This window comes from Papio anubis, chromosome 10 (genome assembly GCF_008728515.1).
Source record: "Papio anubis isolate 15944 chromosome 10, Panubis1.0, whole genome shotgun sequence".
NCBI classification, from domain to species: domain Eukaryota; kingdom Metazoa; phylum Chordata; class Mammalia; order Primates; family Cercopithecidae; genus Papio; species Papio anubis.
This window is the reverse complement of record NC_044985.1, coordinates 7,367,509-7,385,714: the sequence shown is the minus strand read 5'-3', so window position 1 is coordinate 7,385,714 and position 18,206 is coordinate 7,367,509.

Genomic DNA, 18,206 nt, shown 5'->3' with positions numbered 1-18,206 from the left:
ATGGTATAATGCTGAGGCAAAAACACGAAGAGAACTTGTTAATTTTCTAACTTAATAACTTAAATATTGACCTTGGAGGTGATTACATTAAGGATAATAATAATCTCGCCATACATACTCCATTTTACTTCTCAACATTAACTATGTGAAAACAAAAAATGTCAGCTTTTGCCCCTTCATTTGTTACATAACAGAAACTTGACATTTTTGACTCATTCGGAACTTTAATAATTTGCCAAACTCAAAAAATCATTAGTTGATGATTAGATGAATAAAGTATTCATTGCAGCAGCATTCACAGAAACCAAGATATGAAATCAACCTAAGTTTCTATTAATGTATAAATAGATAAAGAGAATTTGGCATATGTACACAAAACAATACTATTTAGCCTGACAAAAAGAAGGAAATTCTGTCATTTGCAACAACCTGGATAAATCTGGAGGAAGCTGTAGGAAGTGAAATAAACCAGACACCAAAAGACAAATACCATATGATCTGACTTACATATGGAGTGAGAAAAGGCGGAACTCATAAAGAGTAGAATGGTAGTTACCAGAAACTGGGTAGGGAGGGGCTTGGGAAGGTGTCTTTCAAGGACACAACATTTCAGTTACAAAGGAGGAATACTTTCGAGAGAAACACTGAACATTATGGTGACTACAGTTAATAACGGTATACTGTATACTTGAAATTTGCTCAGAGAGTACATTTCAAGTGTTTTCACCACCAAAAGTCCTCAGCATATGAGTGGATGCACATGGTAAAGGGCTTCATTTAGCCACTCCACAATGTATACAGATATCAAAACAGCATGTTGTATACCATATATATCATTTTTCAATTAAAAAAATAAATTAAAATGTACAAACAGTAGGAAAAAGTACAAGCATAATGCTAAGTGAAAGAAACCCATTGCAAAAGACACCATATTGTATGGTTCCATTTATGTGAAATTTCCAGAATAGACAAATTCATAGAGGCAGAAAGTAGATGGGGTTGTCAGAGGCTGAGAGTCTTTTTGGAGTGACAAACATACTCTGGAAATAGATAGTGATGATGGCTGCAAGCCCTTGCAAATATACTAAAAACTACTGAATTCTACATATTAAAATGGTGAATTTGGCTGGGCATTGTGGCTCACACCTGTCATTTCAGCACTTTGGGACGTGGAGGTAGGCTGACCACTTGAGGCCAGGAGTTCAAGACCAGCCTGGCTAACACAGCGAAACCCCATCTCTATTAAAAATACTAAAAATATTAGCCAGGCATAGTGGTGCAAGACTGTAGTCTCAGCTACTCAGGAGGCTGAGGCATGAGAATTGTTTGAACCCAGGAGGTGAAGATTGCAGTGAGCCAAGATCACACCGCTGCACTCCAGCCTAGGCGACAGAGTGAGACTCTGACTCAAAAAAAAAAAAAAAAGTGATGAATTTTATGGTACAGTAATTATATCTAATTTATTTTATTTCACTTCAAAAATCATATAAAAAGAGAAAATCACCAGTTTAGATGTAAGTATTTAGGAGTTACAAGATTTCCTCATGAGCTAAGTGATTCTCATTTACATATTAGCCTAGCAATGTGCACGAGGAGATGCATGCTAAATGCCTAACATATGAATCAAAAGTCCAGCTCTTGCCCTGTAACATCTAGAGAAGATAGGCTCAAACTTCCATTCCATGACATAGACATAGTCTATAACTCTTTTTCAATATTTTTTGTATTTTTTCCAGGATGCTTGCTTTCTAATTGTTGCTTATATCTTAAGTATACCATTTCCCTTTTAGAGAATTTTGAACAGCTCCATCATTCTGTGTGGCTACACTGTGCAGGCCAATCTGTGCATTCTGTGTAATCTAACAAAACAGACAAAGTCACAGAAAGCTTTTGAGCATGACGGACATCAGGAAAAGATTTGATAAATGAAAGAGTTCATTCATATCACCATAAGGAAAATATGTCACATTGAATGAGACACCAGGGTTCGTAGCATTTGTGAACATTTTGCCACTTTTCTTGAATAGCCATTTCCCCCTTCTTTCCTCCACTGTTCTCTGTTCTCTACCCCTAGCCTCTCCTCCACAAATTCCTGCCATTTCTTTGAAGCAGTACCATGCAGTCCTTTTGTTTCTCTCCATGTTTTAATGTCCATATGCCCATAGTCTACCTTATATATTAAGTTAATTCTCTAAGAAAAGTCAGTTTTCTTCTCTAATAGAAATTTTGAAGGCAACTATAAAATAATTATATAATATTTAATATTACTATTACTAGCCTGAGACACATAGTTTGTCTTACTTTTTAATCTCAATTAGAAATATGTTTTTGGAATCAAGAAGTCAAAAAATTAAGTGCTATTAATTAAATAAAAGTGGATCTATTCTACTTACACCTCTAGTTATCAATTTAAAGATGTTTTGTCATATCACCTGTATTAGTCAGGATTCTCCAGAGAGACAGATCATAGACTAGATGGATAGATGGATAGATAGACATAGATAGATAGATAGATAGATAGATAGATAGATAGATAGATAGTTAGATAGATAGATAGATAGATAGATAGATAAACAGATAGATAGATAGGAAGGAGAGGATTTATTAGGACAATTGGATCACATGATTATGGAGGCTGAGAAGTCCCATGACAGGCAGTGTACAAGATGGAGACCCTAGGATGATGGTAGCATGGCTCAGTCAAATCAGAAAACTCAGTCCATATCAGAACCGGGAAGGTCAATGCCGTACTTTTCAGTCAAGGCTGAAGGCCTGAGAAATTGGAGGGCCATGGGTGTAAGTCCTGGAGTCCCAAAGCTAGAGAACCTGGAGTTCCGATGTCCAAGGGCAGGAGAAGAAGGGTGTCCCAACTCCAGGAGAGAGATAAAAGAAATCCTTTCTCTACTTTTTTGTTCTTTCTGGGTCCTCAGCCAATTGTAGTGTGGCCACTCACATTGACGGCATATCTTTCCCCATTCAGTCCACTGACTCACACCAATCTCCTCTGGAAACACCCTCACATACATGCCCAGAAGTAATGCTCTACCAGTTCTCTATGTGCTTCTTAGTTAAAGCAAATTGACCCGTAAGACTAACCATCACAGCACTCTTTCAAAAACCAGAGACCTGGAACTAGAGCAGTTATACAAAGCATCTCACAGAAATGAATTGATAGATTAAAAAATGAAAGATTAAACATTTACTAAGTGCTTACGATTAATCTATGCCAGATTCTGTGCTAAATTTATGTATTATTTTTAAACATTCCTAGCTTACTTTAAATGAAACTTCGTCTTTACTTTAGAATTTCTTCAACTTCCTGCCTAAAGCAATACTACGAAGTTTGGTGGCTACATATATATACGAAATAAATATATGAATGTATATGGAGTCTCATTATATTACCCAGGCAATAGAGTGAACAGTCTCCATACAAAGACTTTAATTTAAAAAAAAAGGCAGTGTATACTACTGTTTCTTAACTTTTATTCTTCTTGTCTGTGGTGGAGAACTCTAGTTAGCAAGATTCATTCACTAGCCTTTCTTCCAATGAGATATGGCTGACTGTCTAATCTCTCTCTAGAGAAAAGTGAGCAGCAAAGATGTGCATCTGTCCTATAATTGAAAGGAGATCCACCATACAAAGCACCTTCATGCACTTCTTGGTGATGATCTTTCCTGCTTCGATTGAGAAGTATGCCTAGGGAAATTTGCATGTGGCCGAGCCACAGTCAGTTTGAGCCTCTGAATGACCATACTAGAGAACCTTTCACCACTGACAACTAGAATATCACATGCCCCATAATGTTAGAGCAAGAAATAACTTTCTATCTCATTAAACCACTGAAGTGCTGAAATATGTTTCCACATTCTAGTCCACCCTAAAGAATACACCTTCTGTGTTGTATGTGCTAAATGAATGACAGAGTTGCTGGTATTCTCCTTTTTATCTTTTGGAATTTGTTTCATATTTTACTAATACAGTGTTTTGTACTACTCCTATAAGAGTTTACTGAGTCAATCTCTGCCTATTTTCAGTATGCCCATTTTTTAATAGTAATTTTCCTTTTCAAGACAATTAATTTTTTTTTATCAGAACACTATTCTTGTCTCCGAGATATATCTTCTAACTCTGGAGAAAGTCATTATACATATTATGAAGTCTTCTGTTTTTTAATAACATCCATTTAGTCATTTGTTTGTCTTGTGTGTGTCTTTCTTTTCTTTTTTGAATCTTCCTTAATTGCTCTTCTTAAAATATTTTGTAGGTTTTGTTTCTATGTTTATATTTCCACTTGAGAATCCCTGTTAGCCTGTCTGTGCACATATTTTCTGTGTATTTTGAGGTTACCTTCATGGACTCTGTGGGAGGAAATGCATGTGTTGCTAATAGACATACAGTATTAGGGGCTGTCCTCTATTTTTAGGCATTTTGGATCATGTTGAATATTTTTACTCATTTCCTAGGACACAAAGCTGCCACTCTGTCCCAAGTACCTACACTCACTACTCCAGCCTAAGGGTAAATACCTGTAATATTTACTGCTAGCACAAATCAAGGACAAGGTATCGTGTAGACTCCATCCCAGACTACAAAAAATAAGCTGGTCAACATCAAATGTTAAAACAATCCTCCAGAGCTCCTTCTGCCAAGGTGTCTTCCATCTCTGATCTTCAGGCACTTCTTGACCAAATCACACCTTTCACAGAAGTCTTCTTTTGGGTGTCCCATTTTTCAAAATGATTAATAATATTCCTAAAACTTTTTCATCTGCAGATGGAATGCAACATTGTTTTCCATACATTTTGTGGCATTCTATTCTTTAGAATAGAATGAAAATTTTGGTGAGAGTTTGAGATGAATATTTGTTTTTGCTCAGTTTGTCTTTTTTTCCAGTTTCCTTTTGGAACTTTTCAATGTCAAAGTCAAGCAATAACAATTCCAGACAGTCCCTGCCTTTACTTGTTCAGTCAGTAACATAATTGATCACTTCACAGAAATTGGAGGAGCAAACACAAATCCACCAATGGTTGTGTAGGTGGGAACAATCATAAATGGAACTCTGTTTCCTATAAACTAGTTTCCTATAAATTAATATTTTAGGCCTCATGGATCCAGTTATATGTTAAGTACTTTATGTATATTATTTCATTTAATTATCACTATATTTCTATATATTAGCAATTATATTTGTTTCACAAAAAAGGGTACTGAGGTGCCAAGAGGGTAAATACCTCATCCAAGATCACGTAACTCAGTGGCAGCATTTGAACTCAGGTCTATTTGACTTCAAAGTGCATGCTTTTAATCACCATACTGTATAGTTGCATTGCTCTGTGCTATGAAACATGCTGTATTGTTATATTGTTTCCCAACAGTCCATCTACTATTCTGATGAATAAATACTCTTTCATTTCAATGTTAAGGAATTCAATTATTGATTCTGTTTTCAACCTGAAATGGAAGAATCAACTAGCACATTCTAAGAGAAAGAATGAGGTGATATATTTAAAACACAACATAGAAACTGACAGATAATACACATTTAATTGTTGTTAGACAATTGAAACCCTCTCATGTGCTTCATTTCAGAAGATCCAGTTCTCAACTACTGACAAAACATAAATTCATGATCAGCACTTAGTTGAGATGCACTTACAGTGAAAGAACAACCTTCAAACTCCCAAAGGATAACCTTTAGTGGTGAAATTTCTTTCCATCTTTTTAATTTGTTAGTTCCAACACATAAAGATGCAAAATATAAATGTAAATTTGTGGACTAAACATTTGTCTATTTCCTTATAATTTCGACCAGTTCATAATACTAAGATGTGCGTACAGTATGATGAGCACAATTTTCTACGCCTTTACATGGAAAAGTTGTGGGCTTTTATTTTTAAAAGAAGCTAAATATGATGTACGGTGCTTTAATTGTTTTAAATACCTTAAGGTACATTTTATTTCATTCATTGCTAGTGAGGGAAAGTTAGGCAGAGATAATAATCAAATGGATGTGTAATACTTTTTAATTATGTAGTCTTTTATTATCTGCCACCTTGCTGTTTTGACACCTCAGCAGTTCTTCTGCTACCCTTCCTTTTGCCTGAACTCCATGCTGCCTGAAGAATAAGAAAACACAAGGAAACAGATTGTGGGTTCAGATTATAAACTGATAATCACCTGCAGCATCCCATAATTTCCCTGGATTCAGGGAATAGATATTTCCGGAGTCATGTCATTACGGTTTTATGTGGTATCCTTCACATTTCTATTTGTGTGGATTGCAATCGCCACTGCCTGCCATTTGCTTCTAAAATTGAAATGTAATCTAATTGGAGGCTAATGTGGGATTATCACTGTTGCCATGTTAGCTATTTATGTGTATGTATTGCATGAATAAATAGCTATTTTGAATGTAAGCATTGCTTTCAGGACTTAATATCAACAGAGACACAATCTTAAGGGTAGAATGAGAAATATGTCGAATACATGGCTTAGGGCCTGAAAATTGTGCTTTTGATATAAGAAGGATATATTATATACAATACTTTATCTGATGTCAGAGAGTTTTTAAAAAAAAGACTGAGTGGATTGTAAATTGTAAAACATTCTCCTGATGTAAGGCTCCCAGCTGTTACACATGACACCCTTGAGAACGCTGACCTTCCTTGTGGAAACACCAAGGCTTAAGTTGAGGAGGAGTGTGATTATTGTTCTTAGTTACAAACCCATTGATTAAGGATGTATTCCAAGTGTTTTCCTTAGTAACTCATTCTGGGTTATTATTAACAAATACCCGTTAGCTCTTCTGAAGATTCTTCTTTTACATTTTCCTCTCTCTAGGGTCATGGGTTTTGAAACTCAAATCTAAAGGGAAAGAAATACACATAATTTCATCAGACATCAATGGGTCCCTTATTTTACAAATCCAATCAGCTAATTGATTTATTTATTATTTGTTTGTTTATTTGGAGCCCTAGTCTGCTCTCTAACTTATTTTGGGTTCTGGGCCTGCTTGAAATTTATTTTTAAAGAAAGAAGAACAAGAACTTTGGGAGGCCGAGGGGGGCGGATCACCTGAGGTCAGGAGTTCAAGACCAGCCTGGCCAACAGGGCAAAACCCTGTCTCTACTAAAAATACAAAAATAGCAGGCGCCTGTAGTCCCAGGTACTCGGGAAGCTGAAGCAGGAAAATTGCTTGAATCTGGGAGGTGAAGGTTGCAACGAGCCAAGATCGTGCCACGCACTCCAGCCTGGGCAACAGAGTGAGACTTCGTCTCAAAAAAAAAAAGAAAAAAAAAAAAAGAAAAAGAAAAAGAAAAAAGAAGATAACTATGGTCTTCTCAATACAAAATACAAAACAAAGAGAAGACAGATAATATAAACCCTCATTTTTATTAGTTTCCTGGACTAGATCCCCTGGCAAAGAAAGAATTCCTTCAAGTTCCAGATGTTTATACATATTCATTCATTCCATGACAAAATTTCTGATTGAAAATATCAGTTATTCTTCAGGATGATGGTTACATTTATATATTTTACTATTTTTTCAGGCATTTATTACATTTATCTCTATCCAACGCTATCTCTGTGGAATGAGTAGAGAAAGGAAAAATTTCTTCTAGATACATGGGGAAACTGAAGACCAAGGAGGTAAAATTAGTCAGAGTTCATAACTCCATCTAGTTAAACAAGCTCTGTGAAGGCCTTGGCTGGGTCCAGCTTGTGGATTTTCACATGCCCAGGAGGTAATATAATGACCAGGACATAGATGCTCTTTCATAAATAGCTATAAAATGAACAACTGGGTGAAGAGAGCCTAAGCTGGAAATCCCATCTCCACACCTCCTCAACTCAATCCACAGCTCATCATCTGTGCCACTTAGCCAGGAAAATTCATTCCCTCAACTGAGTCCTTCTCTTTTAACATTTATTACCCTATACTCTTATTGCAGAGCTCTCCACAGGTTCTGAGAAGAGAGAATATAAAAGAACTTACTAGATGTTAGTTCTTTATAATCATGATCTTTTCTCTCTAGATTTAAATGCTGACTCCAATTATAACCAATTTCATTGTAATTAATATTTCTTAACATTTATGCTGTGCTTAATATTTTCAAAGCACTTCAGAGTTATTTAATGATCATCTAACATTCTAGTGAATGATGACATTATTATTATCTGCAGGTTCTATAGATCAGGCTCTTGCTTAAGTGAAGAGACTTGTTTAGGGCAGTTGCCACATTTGCAAAGGAAAGAAATTTATTCAAACCTATGACTGGAGAAGAGAACCGTGTTTCAATAGATAGAGCACTTTTGATTGACTTATTTATTTTCTGGAAGTGATGAGCTGCACTGAGAAAGCCCTTTTTCTTCTACACTGTGACTGGGACTCAACACTTACACCCTATGTCTTCTCTTAACTTTCATCATACTTTCCTTTAAAAATGTTTTCTCTTGTTTTCCTACTTAACCCAGGAAAATCTCTTTACCTCTTGAAGTTCTGTGAAGATCAGGGTCACACAATGATGGAAGAGGAAGATGAGCTGATGCAGGGCGCCCGCACGCCAGGAGTTCCACTAGAAACTGCTCTTTCTTTCCTTTGCTGCCACTCAGTGAGTTAGCAAGGCATTTGTCTCATTTGATAGATGGAGCCTCCAAGGTTGAGAAGGACAAGAAGACTTGCCAAGGTCTGGTGGACTTCAGAACCCCTCCCCACTGCACGGAGCCTATGCTGGGATTCTGCCGCCTGGATCCAAGAGTCAACTTTTCTGCTACTGAACATTCTGTGCACCATGGATCTTTCACTTCAATGTCTAGAGAGTTTTACTTGGAGTAAAGATTTCACTTGCTGTGTAATTAACTGATTAACTTTATAAATATGTATAACAATTCTATATGAAGCTGACTGTGTGCTGTTCTATGCAGTGCTGGAGATGGCCTGATGAGCCAAGTAGACACCCCCGTCCAAGCTACTTGATCCTATCCTGACAACTGACCTGATTGAAGAATTTAGAAAATTAAAAATAGAAAATCTAGAAAATTTAAAAAGCACTCCTAAGACACATGAGAATACTTTTTCTAACTTATGTGAAAATCAGAAATAATTTCTTTAGAATTGCAATAGTATCAACATATTTTCTTGTCAGAAATTTCTGTTAATTGAGTATGAGAAATCCTGTATTACTTTTCATTGAACAGATTATAGAACAGCTTAAGGAGAAAATTGAATTTTAAAAGGCCCATTTTGGTATATTTCTAAGAAAGGAGTTTTCCTTTTTTGTGCATAATCTAGTTTTAATTCCTAGTCATATATGTTATTATATAAACACAGTGTACACAGCATTTAGGACCACTTTAATTTTCACTGACTGTTGTGTTTTAGATGTTTTGCATACTCTTGTGTCATCAAGACAAATATTTATTTTGATCCTATCTGATTTAAAACATCACTTGTGACAGCATCCAAGACTAGTTACAAGGTAATGAGTTTATAGGTGGTGTAGAGGGAGAGCAATGCAGCAATGGAGTCAAATGGTCTGAGTTTACATCCCAGGTGCCCTGGCTAATAAATGTGTAGCATTGGAAAAGGCTACTTAACACCCAATACCTCAATTTTCTTTTCTGTAAAATAGGGCTAATGTACCTGCCTCGTAGAATTTCTATGAGCATTCAATAAGGAGTATATTGAAACTCCTAGGTAACTGCCTGGTACGAAGTGAGCATTCAGCAAACATTATTATGAATAAAGAAATAATTCACAACAATAATTATACATAATGATAGAATAATAAGATGAAATCACAAGACTCTTTGGTACGAAGTATTGCACTTCAGAAAATTTTATACTGTTACTAAAATAGCAGCACAGTGTGTCATCTTCAAAGTGTTTAAACATTTTATATATTGACATATCATCATTTATTAAACCATTGTACTTTTTAATATTGTTTTCTCTTTTTAGTTATTATATATACTCTTGTAATATATTGTGCCAAAGAATTGTCTTTATACATGTATTTCTTGGGAATAAACTTCCAAGTGGAACTAGAGTCAAAAGGTATCAATATAACATACTGGTAATGTATTTTCATAATAAGGTAAAAGCTGACTTGTTTAATTTAATTCAATATTATCAAACACCAGCTTTTATAACACTCAAGCTTCAAATTCAACACATGAAGCAGAAAACGTAAATCATAGGGGGAAATAACATGGCCATGACAATATTTAAAATGCATGATACTTACCATGCTAATTGATACAGCAATTTTGCTCCTAGGTATTTATCCAAAGGAATTGAAGACTTATGTCCACACAAAAACTGCACAGAGATATGTATTGCAGCTTTCTTTATAATGACCCAAACGGGGAAGCAACCAAAATTTCCTTCAGTAGGTGGATGGATGAATACACTGTATATATCCAGGCAATGAAATATTACTCAGTGCTTAAAAAATGAGCTTACAAGCCATAAAGAGACATGGATGAAACTTACATGCATTTACTAAGTGAAAAAAACCTACATGGAAAGGGTACATATGGTACGATTCCAACTGCGTAAAAAGGCAAATGACAGAAATGATAAAAGGATCAGTGGTTGCCAGAGGTCAGGGGGAATGAGAGATGAACGAGAGGAGCACAGAGGATTTTTGGGGTTGTGAAACTACTCTGTATAATACTGTAATGTACATAGATGTCACTAGACATTTGTCAAAATCCTGTACAACTCCAAGAGCGAACTCTAATGTAAACTACAGACTTTAGGTGATAATGATGTGTCAATATAGGTTCATTTATTGTAATAAATGTACCACTCCAATGTGGAATGTTTATAGTTGGAGAGGCTGTGTGAATACGAGGGTAGGTAGGTGGTGTATAAAAAATCTCTAGATTTTCCTTTAGATATTGCTGTGAATCTAAAACTACTCTTTGAAGGACATATTTAAAAAGAATTTGTGATGAAGGAATGCAAATGTTTCATAGTTTTTCTCCTATATAACCAATATGAATGGTGAGGGCTGATCCTTCAGACTTGATGAATTAAAACAATTTATGAATCTTCTTTCAAATTTGCTAATGTTAAGCAAAGGAGACCACGTGCATCAAATCTCAGACTTGTCATCTAGGATCACACAATAATACATTCATATTTCAAAGTTATAAACATATACATGCACGCGTATATATGTATGCATACATAGATGTATCACATTTAGGAAATTTATATATGTGTATATATTTTTTAAAATGTACTGTTTGATCTAAATGAAGAAAGGACAGTACAGATATAATTAGAAATGTATTAACTATAAGATAAGCATAAAGCACTATGCTAGGCATTGGAATAGGATAAAGTATGGACTCACTTTCAGGAAACTCAAGCTTTGGTTAAATAAAAAAATATAATGTGGAAGGTTTGTAGTCAACAGTGGGAATAGACTTCAGAGGTAACAGGGAAAGGTAAAGTATCCCACACTATCCAGAGCCATTATTTCAGAAAATTTCATGGCAATGGTATTTACATGATTGAAAGTACGCATTTTAGCAATTTTTTCCTCTGTCTAGGAACACACCTCTCTTACAGGGTGATACATCATTTCCATCTTGCTTTCCATACCACTTACCATTCCATTACCATATTACTTAGAGTGTATCAGTTGCTTTGTTCATACCGCATGTGCCTCATTTGTAAATGACATTGTCAAGGCTATTATTGCAGCTGTTTGCAGAATGTCGGAAAGCTGTCAAACTCAGCACAGTCAAGCTGTTTGCAGCAAACAGCAAATGAAACGTACTCATAAATGATTAAAGGCACTTCATAAGTGATCCTTACCAAGGAAATGGAAATGTTGTCAGACCGAGTCATCATCTCTCTTGTGCCCCTGGGATCAAGCCAAAGACAGTTGCTACTAATAACCAGCTAGGGGAATGCTTGCCTCGCTTAAGGAAAGGAAACTTACATAGAAAGAGCCTTTCAATTTAAAAGCAGTGTTGTCACATTAAGTGGGGTTACTCCATTGTTTTAAAATTCATTACAGAATCTCTATTTTAGTCATTTTGGTGAAATCATAAAGAAAACATCAGTCATCTGAAAATCAAAATAAAACAAGAAAACACACAAAATGAAACACACATTCACACAACCAGCATGTATTCAGAAGGAACTGACTCACATGGATGTATCCTTTGATCCACTTGAATATATCTTTTCTTTATTGACAAAATAGCCAACTTCGCTGAGAAAATATTAGTTATGTTTAGTGAGCTTTGTTCTCAATATGTTCATTGATAGTAGAAGGTCAGCATTCCAAGAAATAATAAAATCCACTTTTTTAGTTTTGCCATTTTGAGGAATCAAGAGTCTTTAAAAAAGTTAGTTGCCCAAGATCATATCAAGATTAATAAAATTCACAGGGCAGCTGATAGTAAACTAATCACACCTAAACAAGATTTTCATGTAAACTTCACTATGCACAGACAAAATAAAAAAAGAAACTTTTAGAAGATGTGTTTACACATGGCTCACAAGACAGGACCAAATCACATGTGATTTTTTTTTATTAGCTTTATTTCGGTCTAATTTATATGCAATAAAGTGTATTAATTTTAAGTGTACACTTCAGTGGGTTTAGACAAATGAATATCTCCACAAACACACCATAGAATATTTCCGTAAGCCTGAAAATCCTCTACTTTCATTTGCATAAACTCCTTTCCCCCTACACTCTGATTTTTGAAAAACACTTACAATTCTTCTATACATAAATTTACCTTTTCCTAGAATCTCATGTAAAGGGATGGGATTTTGGTCTGGTTTTTCTCACTTAGCATAATACTTATGTGATTCATTTATGTTGTTGCATGTATCGATAGCTCTTTGTTTTTGTTTAATATATTTTCAACATTAATGTTCATTCTCCTTTTCCTTTACAGAGTTTCTCAAAGCCTGTAGAAATTAGATGATCTGAGAGGGTCACAATGGAATCATGAATAGTTTTTGAAGAAATACCAGGTCAAGAACTGGGTGTGCTCTCCACATTGTCTCATGAAATTTTATATTTTTGAGACAGAGTCTCACTCTGTCACCCAGACTGAACAGCGGCGCGATCTGGACTCACTGCAACCTCTGCCTCCAGGGTTCAAGCAATTCTCTTGCCTCAGCCTCCAGAGTAGCTGGGATTACATGCACATGCTGCCAGGTTCTGCTAATTTTTTTTTTAATTTTAATTTTAATTTTTATTTTTAATAGAGACTGGGTTTCACCACGTTGGCCAGGCTGGTCTTGAACTCCTGACCTCAAGTGATTCACCCGGCTCGGCCTCCCAAAGTGCTGGGATTACAGGGATGAGCCGCTAGTCCCTGCCTGAAATTTTCTTAATAATCCTCCAAGAAGGAGTTTATTAACACCAAAGCTCATCAGATATTAAGGTACATGTTAAACATCTTCTTATTATATAAGCTTATTTTCTTATTGGAAGTAATTAAACATAACTGTATAATTATCTACAAATGTTATAGATGGAATTGAAATATCAGATGAAGAACGGGTCAGATGACATCAAGGTCTTAGAGCACAAGAAATGCAGAGAAAATTTTGTGCCTTGATGGAAAACTGTGCAGTGTCTAGAGCACAATTTCTAGGCTATCTGATTGTAGTCAGTTTTTTTGTTTGTTTGTTTGTTATAATACTACAATTTGTAGATAATGGGTATAAATGTAAATAACTCTTGTCTGTAGACAATCATGTATATTCTTTTCAGCAGAAGCTCAACTGACTTCCTTCCTATGGGAGGCTCTGGGTTTACCTCTAGTTTGCAAATTCATTTTGTGGACCTAAAGGAAAAAAGAAATACGGAAGCACAAATATTATAATTTTAAATAGTTTACCTGAGCCAAGATGAGGACAGCTCCTCAGGAGACTCAACCCAAATAACTTCAGATCTGAGTCTTGTTCAGCCTTTGTTACAAGCAAGTTTTTAGAGACAAAAAAGAGGGACAGGAGTGGACTGATACAAAGTTGTCTGTTGAGAGTTCTCATTGGCTTACAGAAATAGCATTGATTAGTGACTGGCTATACATTGCACGGGTTATGGGGCTCAGTGTGCACAGTGTACACAGTGTGTGGCATTGTTAGGTTAATTTATATCTCCGTGTGGTGATAGCAAGCAGTTTCAAGAGTTGATTATTTAACATAAGGGAGAAGTGAGACGTGACTGGTATCTCATTCCGTGCCTCTCTGAGTCTGATAATTTAGAGGAGGCTCACATTCTTCAAATGAAAAGTTTAAATTCTTTCTCTATTTTAACATTTCTTATTTATAAACATATTTGTTCTTTGGACTCTCCTTTGAACCGGTCAAACCATCTTACTAGTTTTCTCATTTGTAAGTAAAATAAGGTGACTAACACATGTTTATTTTTATGAGAATCATGATTTTGTCTTTTTTAAAATCTCTTAACAGAATAAACTGAATTCAAGTTTTCCAATCACAAATTCTGCACCTTTTCCATTATACCATAAATAGTTAACATATTTCATAAACCTCATTATCAGTTACCTTAACACATAAAAATATGTTTACATTTTGAACTATCTTTTATCAATAATATAATAATCTCCCAGGATAGATGTATCTTTGCTATAATAGACCTGTCTTGGGAATGGTATACAGGAAATTTAAGGGAACTATATAGCTTATTTTTTTAAAGATCACGCTTCATCAAGCTATCGCATTGGCAGGAGGCCTGTAGCCTTTAGGGAGATGGGGTTATGTCAGAGTATCTTCCATAAGACGTGAATCTAAGGCCTCTCTAAGCTCTGACTTTTCAAGCTGCCGACATTCATGGAGCGTATTAGTGTTAATATTTGTTGTTTATGAAATCTAGAGAAAAAATAATATGCCACTTTTTTTCTGCTCTGCTATACACACAGGTGATACAAAAATCTGCATTTGGTTCTCATAGAAAACACCTGATTAGAATGTCTAAGTTTTGTTTACATCTTGGAATTAGACATAACGTACACCGGTTATGAAGAACCTCGATGTCATCTGGGCCAATCTCCATCTGATGTTGCAAACTCCTTTAAGAAACCTTTTGCAGATGATTGCCCCAGCTATGTTTAAATACTTGAATTGAAAGGAGTTCATTATTCTCTGAAAAGCCCAATCTATGCTTAGGTGCTTTGACTATCATAAGTAGCCCTTAGATTGAGTTACATCTTAACCTATGAATTTATAATGTATACCGTTTACTAAAGATTTATTCTAAGATAGGCATTGTACTAAACCAAAATTTGCCTCTCTTATTTGGGACATAAGTCCAAAGTTACATGGCTCTGAACTACTCTCATCACGTGTGTGTGTGTGTGTGTGTGCGCGCGCGTGTGTGTGTTTACCTCTTGAAACTATCCAATAACTTAAATTCTTCTTCCTGGAGATAACATGCAACGTTTGTGATATTTCTTAAGGGAATAGTATTACTGTCTCTTTGAGTTGTGACATAGGATGCTTACACTTTCAAAGTCTTGTAGATAAAATGATAGCTTTCGTGGAAACTTGGAATCTACCTCAGTTTTTACAAAGTGTAGTAACGAATCAGGTCGGTAAGCTCTCTTTTGGAAAGCATGCTAGGTATTGTACTTGCAAGAAACAGGATCTACTCTAACAAGTTTAAACAAAAATAAATAAATAACAAATAATCTAGGGATGTAAGATAGATTTCAGAATCTTCACGATGTCTGAAGGGTCAGGCTCTGAATCTCTATATCCATGAACAATCCTCAGTTACTACTATGCCGCTCCTGTGTTGGCACAATAGGTCATTCTGATGATGCTTGTACTTGGCCCTGAAAGTCCTTCAACTACTGTTTCACCAATCCAGGCACCTTTATCACTATCTTTACCAAACTTCTATGTGAGACATACATCATCATATTACTTTATCCAAACAAAATCAAATCCAGGTGCAGACAAGTACTGCAGGCTAGTTCACATGTCTGAAATCTAAGAGAAAAAGATTTGGTGCAAACGAAAGGATAGCTTCTAACACTGAGGGTGAGGAGGACATAAGGATGATATAGAAAATTCTCCAAACATAGAAAAAGCATTCCCACTGTGATGATGTGTGATGTATGTCCACTAGAGGAAGTATAGTGTGTAGAGTAGCAGGTTCTGTGATTATGAGAAAAAGAATCACTCACACTTTTGTAAGATCACTGAAATATTGGTGTTTCTATTTGTACTCTGTAAAGTTACCTCTTGTTTCAAAGCAGTTTGTTCTTGGCAGTGACTTAAGTTTCTTATATGTGGAAGCTTGGCGTTGACAGCTAGATTTACAAATCTTTTCTCTACATTTTCATATGAAACACCTGGCTTTAGTGTACTAAATTTAGGTGCTTTCAATTTTTCCAGGAACTACTCTGTAGTCATTTTTTTACTTTTCTTTTTCCTTCCTATAAAACTCTATAACTCGTATCATAATATCTCACATCCAGTATGTCCTTTGGGAAGATATTGGATGCACAAAAGAAAAGAGTAGTACACCCATCTATTTAGCCATTAGCAATGTGCTCTTCTGTAACATATATATATACACACATACGCATGAGCTGGCAGAACAAGCATGTGATCAAAGAGGAAGAAGTACTTTCAAGAGTCTATAAAAAGGGTCAAGCTGTGGCTTTATAATAAATTTTATGTAATATATTATGAGTCTTCTATAGTTAGCTTTGTTTTAAAATGCCCTTTGCTATTTGTATTTATTTATAATTTCTATCTATACATTTTGTCAAGCGTTCACAATTAAAATAGCATTGTGATTTAAATGGAAATTGCATTAACAAATTATTTTGAAAAGTGTTCATCTGCATTTTAAATGAAAATCCTGTATTTCTCTACTGTCACTTTTCTATTCATACATAAACATGGTCGTTTCATTCATATCTTAAGATATTCTTCTTCAACCTCTACTTCAACATTTTGTGTCTTTGTTCTTCGTTATCACCAAGGTTCTAGAAGAAACTGACTGTGCTCTGTGTCTTCTCCTCACTTTTTGTGCTACGGTGAACACTTCTCTTGGTTTGATGAGAATCCCATCCATTTAGGCCTGTTGTGTAGTCATCTGTCCATTCAGTTTAACATCCATCCAGGATTTTTATTTTTAAATTAATCATTAATTTTAGCATTTACCTATGCCAGGATAGGTTTGGTAGAATTTTACCTTATTTTTCTAACTTTCAGCCATGATTGTGCCTAATAATGCGTTAAGGCATGTGCAGTGAACAGACTTCACATTTTAACACGAGGTTCAGTTTAGAAAGATAGAGTGAGTTCAGGACTCTCAGAAGAAAGCTCTGAAGCCAAGTGCAATGACTTTTGCTAAACAGGGGAAGGACAGAGGAGTAACAAGGAAGTTCCATCCCATTTCTACTGCCCTTGCCTCCTGCTTCCCGCTTGCTGCACCTTGTTCCTCTTCTTAGTCCCTGTTGGGACCAGTTCATATGCCTATAACCCGAAGGAAGAATGCATAAGGCCTGGTCATTTGTGAAACCCACCTCATGGATATTCAACGCATTTGGACTTGTCTCTTCTGTTGCTCCTGGAAACAACATGGCACAAATGTCTACACAACTCAGTGCTGCAGGATGGGGAATTGACCATGGATCTTCATATGAAGAGCATCAGTGGAGCCCCCACCTTCAATGTCATTGTCGCCATGACTGCCAAGACGCTAGGCCTGCTGATGGGCAAAGAAGGTGTCCATGGCAGTTTCATCAACAAACAATGTTATGAAATGGCCTCCCACCTTCAGCGTTCCCAGTACCGACCTCCTTTGATCCTTCCCCTCCACTGCTTCCCACAGCTTTGCCCCCCTTTCCTTCTCATACACACACCATTTTAATTTCGGGAGCCATTACTCCGTACACCTTATTGTTGCCAAAACCACATGGGCTGGGGGCCAGGGATAGATGGACAGACACCTTCCCCTACCCATACCCTTCTTGTGTGTGGTTGGAAAACTTTTTTGCTTTGAGGGATTTTTTATAAATAAAAAATATTCCACTAAAAAAAAAATGTCTACACAACTACTCCAAGCAGGCTATTCCATCTGTCTCCCATCCACAGACCTTGACGTTCCATCTCTTCTGAGAATCCTAAGTAACCTTCCCCCACAGCTTCAGCCCATCTCCCTAAGAGGGCATG